At 41.0% G+C, this 16,291-nt stretch overlaps 2 long non-coding RNA genes across 2 annotated transcripts; both read right to left on the bottom strand.

Moving 5' to 3' along the window:
- Nucleotides 1-4,704: 4,704 nt before the first annotated feature.
- LOC127293432 (uncharacterized) lies at nucleotides 4,705-7,957 on the bottom strand. The gene is made up of 4 exons (XR_007845825.2): nucleotides 7,869-7,957; nucleotides 6,909-6,984; nucleotides 6,638-6,749; nucleotides 4,705-4,989 (listed from the first exon to the last, which is right to left on the bottom strand). It is a non-coding gene; the product is annotated as an uncharacterized lncRNA (long non-coding RNA).
- Nucleotides 7,958-14,658: 6,701 nt separating this feature from the next.
- On the bottom strand, nucleotides 14,659-15,959 carry LOC139830874 (uncharacterized). The gene is made up of 3 exons (XR_011744381.1): nucleotides 15,928-15,959; nucleotides 15,619-15,695; nucleotides 14,659-14,734 (listed from the first exon to the last, which is right to left on the bottom strand). It is a non-coding gene; the product is annotated as an uncharacterized lncRNA (long non-coding RNA).
- Between the last annotated feature and the right edge of the window lie 332 nt (nucleotides 15,960-16,291).

A 16,291-nucleotide genomic window follows, 5' to 3' on the forward strand; every position in this document is an offset into this window, starting at 1 on the left:
GAATAAACACCATCAAAACCAGAGTTTGAGTAAAGTAGTAGGGACTTACAGATCAAAAAGATCATCCTCATCGGCAAAGCCACCGGACGATCTCTTTGCGGGCAGCACGTCGGCCTTCTCCGCAGCTGCATCAACAAAGGTAGTGCGGTCAGCATCATGATCATGATTCGACTCTGCTGTATCGCTGGTGTCGTTAGCAAGTGATTTAGGATCTATGGAAAAAGCTTCAGGATTCATCGGATCATTTTCTTCATCTTCTGGATCCATATGGGGGTTTACGAGAACGGAAGGGTTTCTTTCTTCAGGGGTGTTATTTGACAAGTCTTGAGAACATTCGGGAGCTAACGGGATCTGTCGAAAGAATTGAGTAAGAATAATGAAAACTGTGAGATTGGAAGCAACTGGTTAATGCAAACACAAAGAAAGAATTACCTCGGTCGGTGGATGATCGACATCGAAAGGCGCTTGAAGAGATATAAGTGGAATCGAGTCCTCTTGGCTAAAATGAGTAAGGCGACTAACTTCATCAAGCAGCTCTTTCTCGGATAACTCAGCGACGTTCACTCTAGTCTCGTCTTTGGGGCCTGAATACAACCACATCGGGTGGGCCCTAGACATGATTGGTTGGACTCGACGTTTCAAGAAAACGGCGGCTACCTCGGTGCCTATCATGGTCTGACCGTCAGATTCTTTGATTCGAAGAAATCTATCGAATAATCTATCGGCTGCTAGCTTTCCTTCGGCTGAGAGGATTGATACGTCTCAAACGTATCTATAATTTCTTATGTTCCATGCTAGTTTTATGACAATACCTACATGTTTTGTTCACACTTTACATCGTTTTTATGCGTTTTCTGAAACTAACCTATTGATAAGATGCCGAAGTGCCAGTTCCTGTTTTCTGCTGTTTTTGGTTTCAGAAATCCTAGTAAGGAAATATTCTCGGAATTGGACGAAATCAACGCCCAACATCTTAGAATTCCACGAAGCTTCCAGAACACCCGAGAGCCACCAGAGGAGAGCCACAGGGGGCCCACACATGGGGCTGGCGCGGCCAGGCTAGGGCCCGCGCCACCCTATTGTGTGGCGGCTCCGTAAACCCTCCGACTCCGCCTCTTCGCCTATTTAAAGCTCCCTGACCTAAATCTTCGAGACGGAAAAGCCACGGTAGGAGAAACCTTCCAGAGCCGCCGCCATCGCGAAGCCAAGATCTGGGGGACAGAATTCTCTGTCCCGGCACGCCGCCGGGACGGGAAGTGCCCCCGGAAGGCTTCTCCATCGACACCACCGCCATCTTCATCAACGCTGCTGTCTCCCATGAGGAGGGAGTAGTTCTCCATCAAGGCAAAGGGCTGTACCGGTAGCTATGTGGTTAATCTCTCTCCTATGTACTTCAATACAATGATCTCATGAGCTGCCTTACATGATTGAGATCCATATGATGAGCTTGTAATCTAGATGTCGTTATGCTATTCAAGTGGATTTTACTTATGTGATCTCCGGAGACTCCTTGTCCCACGTGTGTAAAGGTGACAGTGTGTGCACCGTGTGGGTCTCTTAGGCTATATTTCACATAATACTTATTCACTGAGTTATGATTTGAGTTGGATGTCTCTATGAAATTGTGGTGTGTTAGTACCTCCTATGAATGCTCAAAGTGACAGCGTGGGGTGTTCATTAGTACTTGGGAATACATCTTTAAGGTTTGCCTACATGATGAATTAGAGTTCGTTATCTTGCCAGAGAGTAATTCGGAATAGCATAGTGAAGTGCTTATTTATATTCCATTATGATTGCAATGTTGAGAGTGTCCACTAGTGAAAGTATGATCCCTAGGCCTTGTTTCCAAATACTGCAATCATCGCTTGTTTACTGTTTTACTGCATCTTTACTTCCTGCATTATTACTACCATCAACTGCACGCCAGCAAGCACTTTTCTGGTGCCGTTACTACTGCTCATATTCATTCATACCACTTGTATTTCACTATCTCTTCGCTGAACTAGTGCACCTATACATCTGACAAGTGTATTAGGTGTGTTGGGGACACAAGAGACTTCTTGTATCGTGATTGCAGGGTTGCTTGAGAGGGATATCTTTGACCTCTTCCTCCCTGAGTTCGATAAACCTTGGGTGATCCACTTAAGGGAAACTTGCTGCTGTTCTACAAACCTCTGCTCTTGGAGGCCCAACACTGTCTACAAGAATAGAAGCACCCGTAGACATCAAGCACTTTTCTGGCGCCGTTGCCGGGGAGGAAAGGTAAAAGGCACTCATACTCCGGTCCCAGGTAACTAAGTACTTTTCTGTTGCCGTTGTGTGTGTGTGTTCGAAGCTATTTCCTTTAGATCCTGCAATTGCATCTTTTTGTTTCTTGTTTACACTAGTTAGGCCTAATGGAAAACAACACAATGAGAGATCTTTATGAACTTTATCTTGAATTAGGACATGATGTGTTTGAAGAGAGAATTAAAAAAACCCATGGAACTTTATATGCATGCTAATGGGAATGTTATTAGTATGAATGCTTTGAACACCATTGTTGCTAATGCTATGGAAAATTCTAAGCTTGGGGAGGTCGGTTTTGATGAAAATGATCTCTTTAGCCCTCCGGGTATTGAGGAGAAAGTTTATGTTGATTATGATATGCCTCCCATATATGATGATTATAATGATAGTGGTCTTCTGGTGCCGCCTACTATGGAGGATAAAGTTTATTATGATGATACTATACCTCCTATATTTGATGATGAGAATAATAATGATAGCTACTTTGTTGAATTTGCTTCCACTACAACTAATAAAATTGATTATGCTTATGTGGAGAGTAATGATACTTTTATGCATGTGAATAAGAATGCTTTATGTGATACTTATATTGTTGAGTTTGTTCATGATGCCTCTGAAAGTTATTATGAGAGAGGAAAATATGGTTGTAGAAATTTTCATGTTACTAAAACACCTCTCTATATGCTGAAATTTTTGAAGTTACACTGGTTTTATCTTCCTATGCTTGTTACTTTGCTCTTCATGAACTTGTTTATTTACAAGATTCCTATGCATAGGAAGCATGTTAGACTTAAATTTGTTTTGAATTTGCTTCTTGATGCTCTCTTTTGCTTCAACTCTTATTTCTTGGGAGTGCATCATTAAAACTGCTGAGCCCATCTTAATGGCTATAAAGAAAGCACTTCTTGGGAGATAACCCATGTGTTTATTTTACTACAGTACTTTTGTTTTATATTTGAGTCTTGGAAGTTGTTACTACTTTAGCAACCTCTCCTTATCTTTATTTTATTGCATTGTTGTGCGAAGTAAAGTCTTTGATAGTAAAGTCAATACTAGATTTGGATTACTGCACAGAAACAGATTTCTTGCTGTCACGAATTTGAGCAGGGTTCTCTGTAGTAACTCAGAAAAATCTGCCAATTTACGTGCGTGATCCTCAGATATGTACGCAACTTTCATTCAATTTGAGCATTTTCATCTGAGCAAGTCCAGTGCCTCTAAAAAATTCGTCTTTACGGACTGTTCTGTTTTGACAGATTCTGCCTTTTATTTCGCATTGCCTCTTTTGCTGTGTTGGATGGATTTCTTTGTTCCATTGACTTCCAGTAGCTTTGGGAAATGTCCAGAAGTATTAAGAATGATTGTGTTACCTCTGAACATGTGAATTTTTGATTATGCACTAACCCTCTAATGAGTTTGTTTTGAGTTTGGTGTGGAGGAAGTTTTCAAGGGTCAAGAGAGGAGGATGGTATACTATGATCAAGAAGAGTGAAAAGTCTAAGCTTGGGGATGCCCCCGTGGTTCATCCCTGCATATTTCAAGAAGACTCAAGCGTCTAAGCTTGGGGATGCCCAAGGCATCCCCTTCTTCATCGACAACTTATCAGGTCACCTCTAGTGAAACTATATTTTTATTCGGTCACATCTTATGTGCTTTACTTGGAACGTCTGTTTGTTTTTGTTTTGTTTGAATAAATTCATGCTTTTGTGGGAGAGAGACACGCTCCGCTTGTCCATATGAACACTAGTGTTCTTCGCTTTACTTTTAATGTTCATGGCGAAGGTTAAAACTGCTTCGTTCATTGTTATTTGGTTGGAAACAGAGAATGCTTCATGTGGTAATTGGTATAATGTCTTGAATAATTTGATACTTGACAATTGTTGTGCTCATATAGATCATGTTTAAGTTCTTGCATCATGTACTTTGCACCCATTAATGAAGAACTACATAGAGCTTGTTAAAATTTGGTTTGCATGATTGGTCTCTCTAGAGTCTAGATATTTTCTGGTTAAGGTGTTTGAACAACAAGGAAGACGATGTAAAGTCTTATAATGCTTACAATATGTTCATATGTGAGTCTTGCTGCACCGTTTTATACTTGAGTTTGCTTCAAACAACCTTGCTAGCCTAGCCTTGTATTGAGAGGAATTCTTCTCGTGCATCCAAATCCTTGAGCCAAAAACTATGCCATTTGTGTCCACCATACCTACCTACTACATGGTATTTCTCTGCCATTCCAAGCAAATACTTCATGTGCTACCTTTAAACAATTCAAAAGCTATTATCTCTTATTTGTATCAATGTTTTATAGCTCATGAGGAAGTATGTGGTGTTTATCTTTCGATCTTGTCATTTACTTCTGACAGACTTTCTGTGGGGACCCCGGACTAGCTGTCCAAAATCCCTGTTATGTATACAGTTCACGATCCCATGATCAGTGCGCCGTGAACACATAGCCGAACTGATATCAAATTACACCATCCATTACAAAGCGGAATAAGAAAATTACAACATGGTCACATGACCAATACTTACATAATAGCCTCGAAGGGCCTAACTAAACATCAGAGTAGCAACATCACTTCAGCAGCGCAGTACCCAAGTCATCTGCCATAACCCTACAGGCAACTGACTGGGAAGACGTTCCTAGCTCGCATAGACGTCGTCAACTCCTTCTTCATCCATCATGTTCCTCCAAGTCTGGCCAAGTAAATAGCCAGGGACAAAGCCGTGAGTACATTTGAATTGTACTCGCAAACCATCAAGAAGGTGATAACAATTCTAACTAAAGAAGACAAGAGAGGAAGAATAGTTTCTCTCGTGGATAAAGCATGTGAAAGAGAAATAGTTTCTCTTGTTGATATAGCATACCGGCATCTCAAGTGATGCGGACACTATGGTGGTTCTATGACATCTCTATATCTTTGTTAAAGAAGAGTTAGCATACCACCATCTCATTTGAAGGGATTGCTAGGGAAGTCCTATGACATCTCTATATCTTTGTTAAAGAAAAGTTCCTCTACATGAAACACTAGGAAGGGAGCAACCCAATTTATTTGTCCTTCCCGACCATCTCCATATGGTCGACACAACCTTTCCCGTACCCTTCCGGTACTTCAAAACAAGTTCTTTCCTTTCATTTGCCAAACCATTTTGTAAACCAAAACTCATCAGGCTAAGCAACAGCCATTCCAACCGTCCATGACCGCAGACGCGGCTATTCGAATAGATTTAACTCTGCAGAGTGTGCGCACTTTCCCCACAAGAACCGATAAATCCGCCGAGATCATCCCCGGTTCGTCATACTAAAGTATGCGAGTCTCGGATAATCAGTCATAGCCTTTCGCCTGTCTCCCTTGTCATGAGTCCTTCCCTGCGGGCTTACCCCTTCCCGGCACCCCGGCAGCATACCTCCTTTTGAGCGTATCTCCGGCGCCATGACAGAAGACCCTCAGTAATCGTCCGGCTGCAAGTTAATGCAGTGTATTGCCTCCTTCAGAGCGCAACCCGGTGTCAGAGGTCATCGTGACCCTCCTAGAGAGTGGTGAAGGTATCTCATGTCAACTTCAACAAACTACGGACTAAGCCCGTGCCCACTTTGGATATTGTGGTTGCGCTAGTTAATTGTCATGGGTGAGTACTTAGGCGCCAAAGTTTTCATAAAACCCAACCTTTTTCATATCCTCATCATTTTTACCAAATCCTTTCCTTTCATAAATTCTCACTTGGGGAAAACATCATGCCCAAGGTTTTATCAAAAACTTTTACAACAAGGTAAAACCTTGAGGGGTTCCCAACCTAAAGTTTCATGAGCTGAACTACTATTGCACTACGGCCGAGATGAGAGTCATCACGCCATAGAGGGGTATAAAGGTGTAGTGGAGTGAATCATACTTGCTTATGGTAAGCATGTATTATGACAACACAAGGAGGAATATACTCTCAGATTTGTGGTGGTAACATACAACTTAGATAGTGGAGTATTACTATCCAACATACTCTCCAATAGGGTACACGGCATACTCCTCTCAATTGGAGAATACACCAAGATCATGACATAGACACCTCTATACTACAAAGGGGGTGGGTGTGATGTAAGTTATTTTCTTGAGATTATGCATGCTCAAGTTGGGCATACATGATAACCAATGGGAGTAGCACGGCCATGATGCCATGTATCCCATAATCACAAGACAAAGGTGGAGTATCACCACTAGGGAGTACCCCACTTGGAAACACACATAGATGACATAAATAGAGAGAATAACACACATAGAATTCAAGGTGCTTTGGACATCAACAAATGACATCCAACTAGACACCAAACAGAGATCAAAAGATGGCTTGCCTTGGCTTATTTGTCCCTGGACTTCTTCAACTTCATCAATATAAGAATCCCGTCAATATAAATAAAATCCTTGTCCGAACCACTTCTTCTTCTTCTCCGGAATTGTTCGCATCTATCGTCGGAAAATATAAAAGGAACACAATCAAAACTATTGCACCAACAAAACAACAAGCAACAAGCATCGATCAAAGACTAACCACTCTTATACGGCTAACATATTAAAGACTTATAGATACTACAAAGCAACTAAAAGAGAACCCATTTTATTTACCTAGTAAGGGTATGAGAGTATCACCACTTAGCAATTGCCTCTCTCGGTTATCACCATGGTATGAACCAAACATCCCCTGGTAGATAACATCATAAAGAGGACAGGAGCATTAGTTTGACATCAAATACATTCACATTATATTTTGAAACATTTTTGGAAAAGCGGGAAATCATTCTCTCTATTTTGTAAAGCTTACACAACACTACACAAGAATAGGAAGCAAATGATATGCCCCACCATTTGAAAACTTAAGCAAAACAAAAGAGCTAATTTTAAATTGCAGAGGTTTTGTTTTGCAATCATAAAACAAAGGTTGCCCATTTCTAATAAAAAGAGTTGGTCAAGGGTTCTAAATAAACCGAAAAGTTTTGCTTCAACAATGCATGTCACACATATACATTACTAACAGCAACAAATATGAATGAACAGAGACTAATAATATTTTTCCTAGATAGTCAGTACTAATACAAGACTAACCCAATTGGAATCACCCAAAAATATTAAACCTACAATTTTAGGAATTTCTTTGAATCTGACTGTCCAGAAAACAAGATCTGTAAGCCATAAATCGTAGAAAAATCCTAAAAATATGAGGCCACTTGCATTTGAAAGGTAATTAAACAGAGATGCATACACAATTGGATTTGGGTTCAAAATATTTCTGAAACTCTCACAAATGGATTTACAAATTTACTGCATGTTTTCACCATTTGCTTTAACTATGGAGTTGCAGAACAGATAAAGGTTTGAAACTTGTTTGAGATGATTAAGAAAACATTCAGCAATCCTACAGAAGTGGAATCACTCAATTAGGTTCAAAAATGGATTTTTGATGAATTAAAAGCTAACAGCCATGTCTGCAGAACACACAGAACAAGTTTAATTCACCACAAATCGTACACAACTCATAAAAATATGAGGTCAGCTGCATCTGAAAGGTATTGAAACGGTGGTTCTTACCCAACTGGTTTCATTCAAAAATTCGTTTCCAAGCTCCTGGTTTAATTCGACAAAGTCAGATCTGACCAGATCTTGATCTGTGAACCATTTCGATTTCTTTAGGTCATTTGAAGTGAAACCAACGCTAAAATGAAGGTACTGGAGAGGGCTTTCACCCAAAGTTGAGTTTTCTCAAAAAGGTTTTGTAAAACGGAAGAAATCTAACAAACAGTGATTCTGCATGTTTGCAGAACTTTATTTATCAAGAAAAATCCGTAACGAATTTGAGGATGAGACCAGCGCCAAGTTGTAGATCTTTTCAATACCTACCTGTATAACTTTGAATCACTCGATTTGGATTTGCAGACAAGATTTGGCGGATTTTACAAGTTCGTACCAGAATCTGAAACAGCAAGATACAGAAATTACTGCAAGATTTTGGACGAACTTTGGTCAAAACCTTCAGATCTGAGGATTGCTCATCCTTCTCCATGCTTGGACCAACATGCACCTGCATCAAGATCCAATCTTGAGAGAGGAGAAAAGAGAAATAGAGCTGGATTCATCAAGAGTTAGGAGAGAAGAGAGTGAGAGGGAAGCTCTCATGGTGAGGGGAAGCTTGAGGAAGGAGGGGAGCTGCATCTTGGCTGGTTTTCATGGCCATGGCCGGCCATGGGAGCAAGGGGCAGCAGCATTTCGTGGTGAAGAGGTAGGAGAAGGGTAGGAGAGAGTGGAGGAAGGAGTGGAGTGTCAAAGTGAGAAGCCAAAGATGAGGAGGTGGCCGGCCAAGCTCTATTTATAGAGGGAGAGGGTTGGCTGCCTCCTCTTTGATTGGTGGAGGTGGGTGGCTGGCTTGGGGAAGGGAAATTTGACCCAAGCTGAAATTATTAGTGGCATTGGGAAGGGACAAAGGAGGAGATGCTTCCCAAGGTGGAATAACTATGTGAGGGAGAGAGAGAGATGGAGAAGCATGATGCTTGTGTGCCATGCATGGCATGGCCGGCCAAGATTGTGGCCATGCACAAGTGACCATCAAGAGAGTATTGCCACACATGCATGACACCCAAGGTTGAGTGTCTCACATTTAACAAAAATGGTGGCCTAAAGAGATATAGAATTTTAGGTGAAGTGATAACAATGAACAAGGGTGCTAAAGTGTAGATGGTGGTGGCATTACGTCCGATAAAAGATGTGTCTAAGATATGATGGCGGTGATGGTGATTTAGACAATGGTAGATCAAGGCTATGAGAGATGGTGAGTGAAGTAACCATATACTCACAATGATGAATATGGTGACATAAATTATGAATTCATGGGGTCAAGGTGATGATGGAAAGAATAGAGGGTTGAGACGGGTATGATGAAATATAAGTTGCTCTACCAATGAGAGGTCAATTGGGAGTGGTTTGAAATACTCTCTGAGTCTAGGGTTTAGTTGAAGGGAGTCCAATAGAAAGTATCAAGAGATCATCTACTTGATCAAGAGTTGGAGGATGGAGAATACAATGTGGTAGATCAGAGGTGTGCATAAGATGTGCAAGAATTGCCATTTGAAAAGCATTTGAATCACCTCAATTGTCTAGGGGCAATTGGTAATGAACTCAAGTGTAATGGAGTTTGAAAATGTTGAGAGAGAACTAGTTGGAACATAGGGGTTCAAAATGTTCGACTTACTTTCTCAAGTGAAGTAGAGTTTTTCTCAAATTTAAAGTAGACAAGAAATGGTATAGGTACCATAAACAAGCCTTTTGTTAAAAACAAAACAAAATAGAGAGTAATGTTTTAGAAATCAGTACTTGGTAGAAATGGGATGAAAAACAAAACCCATTTTAGTTCTTTGTTTTGTTTGAAGAAAATTTCTGAAAAATACTTAATAAAACTGGAAGTAGTTTTGTGATCAAAACTATAGAAGGAAAACAATAGGGTTTTTGAGGAGGAGAACTAATTTAGGAAGGAGTGTTCTCAAGGGTAGATGGTGGCTACAAAATGTACCCATCATACCTACTCTTGGTTTTGTGGATATTAAACTTGGATTAAATAAACACAAGAGGTAAAAGAGGAAGAAGTGATCTGGTGCTGAAACATTGGATAGGATACCAGATCAAGTGATTATAAGAGTTGCAAGTGGAGGATGTGACATGTAAGATGTGGAAGTTGCAGAGGGTGTTGTATAGAAGAGATCCATGCACTGAGGTTACCAAAAACAGTTGTGGGTGCTAAGAGATCAACTGCCAAAGTTGGAATCTTATAAGTAGGCACACTCATGTTGCCATCAGGAGGGAGGTTTGATGTAGTAACCACGAAAACCACTTCTTCCTAAGCCACACATGTGTTTTATTTAGTGAGTTGCTTGTTTAACCACTAGAGGTGTTGTTATGAAGGGTAGCTCAAAACAAAACTCAACAAGCAAATCAAGACAATTCATCTACCAACAGATCAAGGCAATTCATCATAACAAACAGATCAAGGCAATTCATATTAATTAGTCTATAGAAAAAGTTTTTGTTCCCCCTAATTTTTGCACTATGGATAATTAAACAAGCTTGCAAAAAGTTGGGGTGTTACAGATCTTCCACCCTTAAAATAATCTCGTCCCGAGATTACTAAGCATAGAACTAGAGAGGTTTCAAAGTTTAGCTGAAGTTAGACTCCATTCTTCTGTAGATGTGCCATTGTTGAGAAGGTCGTTGCTTCATCTTCTGGGATACATGATGGATTTCTGCCGATGGCGAGCTTCATGAAGAGGTTGACTACTCCATGCCGGTGTTAGATCTGTAGCTTCTTAGCGATCCTAGTAGAGTCCATGATTTCGGAGAAGTTAGTGCACCCCAACGGTGCTTTAGCAGGGTTGACAACTTTTTAGAGTTAGCTTTAAATTCTAGTGGAAGACAAAGTCTTCCACCCTTAAAATTTTTCATCGGGCTTTCGGAAAATCTTAGAGCTTCTGCCTTGCGGTCCCGTCGGGGGCTTCTGAAGGAGTCATCGATCTTCCGTACTCAGTTGAAGAATCTTCAGGGGCGACGTGCAGACCACAACTTCAAGGGGCACTCACGGTGTTAACTAAACCATATGACGCGCAGTAAGTTAGTAAGTTGATGAAACTCCTCGTGGGTATCCATATGAAGCAGCAACAAAGGTCGTCGGAGGCAATCTTCAGCTTGAGGGTCGTTGTTGACTTATACCAGCTAAGAAGTGAGCGGGTAAACTACACCTAATCTTGAGTCTTGAGGTATCTTCAAGAGTCTTCACTTGATGATGACGCGATGAACCATGCGATGTAGCTTGGCTTTGACGCTATTGTTCTCTCAGCTTGTTAGACGGTGTGTTAGAGAGTGGTTTTCAAGAAGTTATCCTCGAGGTTAGCGCGATTACTCCAAGGTTAGACTAAGTTAGTATGTCTTCTCGCAGAGGTGCAGTCACTCTTGAAGGTAGGGGCTTCTGCTTTCTTGGCGTAGTAGAGATGCTTCAGCTGATCTTGAAGGTAGCCAGTGTAGATAGGGGTTTGGGGTTAGTTTTTCTGACGGTCGAAAAACAACTGTTAACGGGTTTAGAGTTAGAGTCTTCCGTTAACCTATCCAACTAACTAGCAATTAGCAATACATCGGCGAGGTAGGTGAGGGTGAAAACATCTTAGGGAGGCTTCCTACGCTGGGTTATCACACTAAGAATGTTTTTCAGATCGAAAGAGCAAGACAATCATACACACAACAAACAAATAAAATACACTCAAGGCAGCACACGAGGGGACTACAAGCAATCAGCACAACAAACAAGGCACTCTAAGTATCCAGAGATACCTAATACGTGGGGGTAGCTTGATCAATCGAAGCGATTGAGTTTGTCCTATCCATCCTATAGATTTGGGGGCTGGTCACATATGTTGGCGTCCTCATCTTGTTGACAGTGTCTCCCATAAGAATTCTTGGAGCAGTTGGTGGCGAAGCAGGCCTGGTGTTGTCTCGTCGATGTTGAGGTGGAGGCAAAAACTGTGTAGATCTTCTAGTCTCGATATCCCAGAAACATGAGGTCTTGAGAGAGGTAGCTGTCGAGGTGCTCCCGAAGTCGAGATCTTCTCGTGGCTGGCCAAAAAATGACTAGTCAAGAAACTGAGGACTTGATCCCTGATGACTGCAAAAAGTGCAAGCCCATGGAGGAACAAGGTCAGATCTTTGACATACTTTGGTGAAAACCAAAGACATGACGTTATCATCCCTATGTGTGCACACTAAGTCGGCCTCCAATCTTCAATAGTTGTTGTTGGAGATACGTGAGACTTCATAAAAAGTTGATCCATCTTCGACATCGAGTCTCCGGGTCTGAGTTGGGGACATCGCCCAATATGTAGGTTTGAAGTGGAGGAGACAATAGAGTAAGAATTTTCACACATTTTAATAAAGCGGAGAGATAAGAATTTAGAAGCTTTGAAGAAATAAGAGGAGTAGAAGCTATGCTTCCGACTAAAGAAAAAATTTGTTTCGTAAATAGTTTTTCCCAAATACTTCTTTCCTAACTAACGTCCATGCTAACTAAGGTCTCCTACAGTCAGGATAGCTCTGATACCAGCTCTGTGGGGACCCCGGACTAGCTGTCCAAAATCCCTGTTATGTATACAGTTCACGATCCCATGATCAGTGCGCCGTGAACACATAGCCGAACTGATATCAAATTACACCATCCATTACAAAGCGGAATAAGAAAATTACAACATGGTCACATGACCAATACTTACATAATAGCCTCGAAGGGCCTAACTAAACATCAGAGTAGCAACATCACTTCAGCAGCGCAGTACCCAAGTCATCTGCCATAACCCTACAGGCAACTGACTGGGAAGACGTTCCTAGCTCGCATAGACGTCGTCAACTCCTTCTTCATCCATCGTGTTCCTCGAAGTCTGGCCAAGTAAATAGCCAGGGACAAAGCCGTGAGTACATTTGAATTGTACTCGCAAACCATCAAGAAGGTGATAACAATTCTAACTAAAGAAGACAAGAGAGGAAGAATAGTTTCTCTCGTGGATAAAGCATGTGAAAGAGAAATAGTTTCTCTTGTTGATATAGCATACCGGCATCTCAAGTGATGCGGACACTATGGTGGTTCTATGACATCTCTATATCTTTGTTAAAGAAGAGTTAGCATACCACCATCTCATTTGAAGGGATTGCTAGGGAAGTCCTATGACATCTCTATATCTTTGTTAAAGAAAAGTTCCTCTACATGAAACACTAGGAAGGGAGCAACCCAATTTATTTGTCCTTCCCGACCATCTCCATATGGTCGACACAACCTTTCCCGTACCCTTCCGGTACTTCAAAACAAGTTCTTTCCTTTCATTTGCCAAACCATTTTGTAAACCAAAACTCATCAGGCTAAGCAACAGCCATTCCAACCGTCCATGACCGCGGACGCGGCTATTCGAATAGATTTAACTCTGCAGAGTGTGCGCACTTTCCCCACAAGAACCGATAAATCCGCCGAGATCATCCCCGGTTCGTCATACTAAAGTATGCGAGTCTCGGATAATCAGTCATAGCCTTTCGTCTGTCTCCCTTGTCATGAGTCCTTCCCTGCGGGCTTACCCCTTCCCGGCACCCCGGCAGCATACCTCCTTTTGAGCGTATCTCCGGCGCCATGACAAGACCCTCGCAATCGTCCGGCTGCAAGTTAATGCAGTGTATTGCCTCCTTCAGAGCGCAACCCGGTGTCAGAGGTCATCGTGACCCTCCTAGAGAGTGGTGAAGGTATCTCATGTCAACTTCAACAAACTACGGACTAAGCCCGTGCCCACTTTGGATATTGTGGTTGCGCTAGTTAATTGTCATGGGTGAGTACTTAGGCGCCAAAGTTTTCATAAAACCCAACCTTTTTCATATCCTCATCATTTTTACCAAATCCTTTCCTTTCATAAATTCTCACTTGGGGAAAACATCATGCCCAAGGTTTTATCAAAACTTTTACAACAAGGTAAAACCTTGAGGGGTTCCCAACCTAAAGTTTCATGAGCTGAACTACTATTGCACTACGGCCGAGATGAGAGTCATCACGCCATAGAGGGGTATAAAGGTGTAGTGGAGTGAATCATACTTGCTTATGGTAAGCATGTATTATGACAACACAAGGAGGAATATACTCTCAGATTTGTGGTGGTAACTATACAACTTAGATAGTGGAGTATTACTATCCAACATACTCTCCAATAGGGTACACGGCATACTCCTCTCAATTGGAGAATACACCAAGATCATGACATAGACACCTCTATACTACAAAGGGGGTGGGTGTGATGTAAGTTATTTTCTTGAGATTATGCATGCTCAAGTTGGGCATACATGATAACCAATGGGAGTAGCACGGCCATGATGCCATGTATCCCATAATCACAAGACAAAGGTGGAGTATCACCACTAGGGAGTACCCCACTTGGAAACACACATAGATGACATAAATAGAGAGAATAACACACATAGAATTCAAGGTGCTTTGGACATCAACAAATGACATCCAACTAGACACCAAACAGAGATCAAAAGATGGCTTGCCTTGGCTTATTTGTCCCTGGACTTCTTCAACTTCATCAATATAAGAATCCCGTCAATATAAATAAAATCCTTGTCCGAACCACTTCTTCTTCTTCTCCGGAATTGTTCGTATCTATCGTCGGAAAATATAAAAGGAACACAATCAAAACTATTGCACCAACAAAACAACAAGCAACAAGCATCGATCAAAGACTAACCACTCTTATACGGCTAACATATTAAAGACTTATAGATACTACAAAGCAACTAAAAGAGAACCCATTTTATTTACCTAGTAAGGGTATGAGAGTATCACCACTTAGCAATTGCCTCTCTCGGTTATCACCATGGTATGAACCAAACATCCCCTGGTAGATAACATCATAAAGAGGACAGGAGCATTAGTTTGACATCAAATACATTCACATTATATTTTGAAACATTTTTGGAAAAGCGGGAAATCATTCTCTCTATTTTGTAAAGCTTACACAACACTACACAAGAATAGGAAGCAAATGATATGCCCCACCATTTGAAAACTTAAGCAAAACAAAAGAGCTAATTTTAAATTGCAGAGGTTTTGTTTTGCAATCATAAAACAAAGGTTGCCCATTTCTAATAAAAAGAGTTGGTCAAGGGTTCTAAATAAACCGAAAAGTTTTGCTTCAACAATGCATGTCACACATATACATTACTAACAGCAACAAATATGAATGAACAGAGACTAATAATATTTTTCCTAGATATCCAGTACTAATACAAGACTAACCCAATTGGAATCACCCAAAATTATTAAACCTACAATTTTAGGAATTTCTTTGAATCTGACTGTCCAGAAAACAAGATCTGTAAGCCATAAATCGTAGAAAAATCCTAAAAATATGAGGCCACTTGCATTTGAAAGGTAATTAAACAGAGATGCATACACAATTGGATTTGGGTTCAAAATATTTCTGAAACTCTCACAAATGGATTTACAAATTTACTGTATGTTTTCACCATTTGCTTTAACTATGGAGTTGCAGAACAGATAAAGGTTTGAAACTTGTTTGAGATGATTAAGAAAACATTCAGCAATCCTACAGAAGTGGAATCACTCAATTAGGTTCAAAAATGGATTTTTGATGAATTAAAAGCTAACAGCCATGTCTGCAGAACACACAGAACAAGTTTAATTCACCACAAATCGTACACAACTCATAAAAATATGAGGTCAGCTGCATCTGAAAGGTATTGAAACGGTGGTTCTTACCCAACTGGTTTCATTCAAAAATTCGTTTCCAAGCTCCTGGTTTAATTCGACAAAGTCAGATCTGACCAGATTTTGATCTGTGAACCATTTCGATTTCGTTAGGTCATTTGAAGTGAAACCAACGCTAAAATGAAGGTACTGGAGAGGGCTTTCACCCAAAGTTGAGTTTGCTCAAAAAGGTTTTGTAAAACGGAAGAAATCTAACAAACAGTGATTCTGCGTGTTTGCAGAACTTTATTTATCAAGCAAAATCCGTAAAGAATTTGAGGATGAGACCAGCTCCAAGTTGTAGATCTTTTCAATACCTACCTGTGGAACTTTGAATCACTCGATTTGGATTTGCAGACAAGATTTGGCGGATTTTACAAGTTCGTACCAGAATCTGAAACAGCAAGATACAGAAATTACTGCAAGATTTTGGACGAACTTTGGTCAAAACCTTCAGATCTGAGGATTGCTCATCCTTCTCCATGCTTGGACCAACATGCACCTGCATCAAGATCCAATCTTGAGAGAGGAGAAAAGAGAAATAGAGCTGGATTCATCAAGAGTTAGGAGAGAAGAGAGTGAGAGGGAAGCTCTCATGGTGAGGGGAAGCTTGAGGAAGGAGGGGAGCTGCATCTTGGCTGGTTTTCATGGCCATGGCCGGCCATGGGAGCAAGGGGCAGCAGCA

Source organism: Lolium perenne, chromosome 4 (assembly GCF_019359855.2).
Source record: "Lolium perenne isolate Kyuss_39 chromosome 4, Kyuss_2.0, whole genome shotgun sequence".
NCBI classification, from domain to species: Eukaryota; Viridiplantae; Streptophyta; class Magnoliopsida; order Poales; family Poaceae; genus Lolium; species Lolium perenne.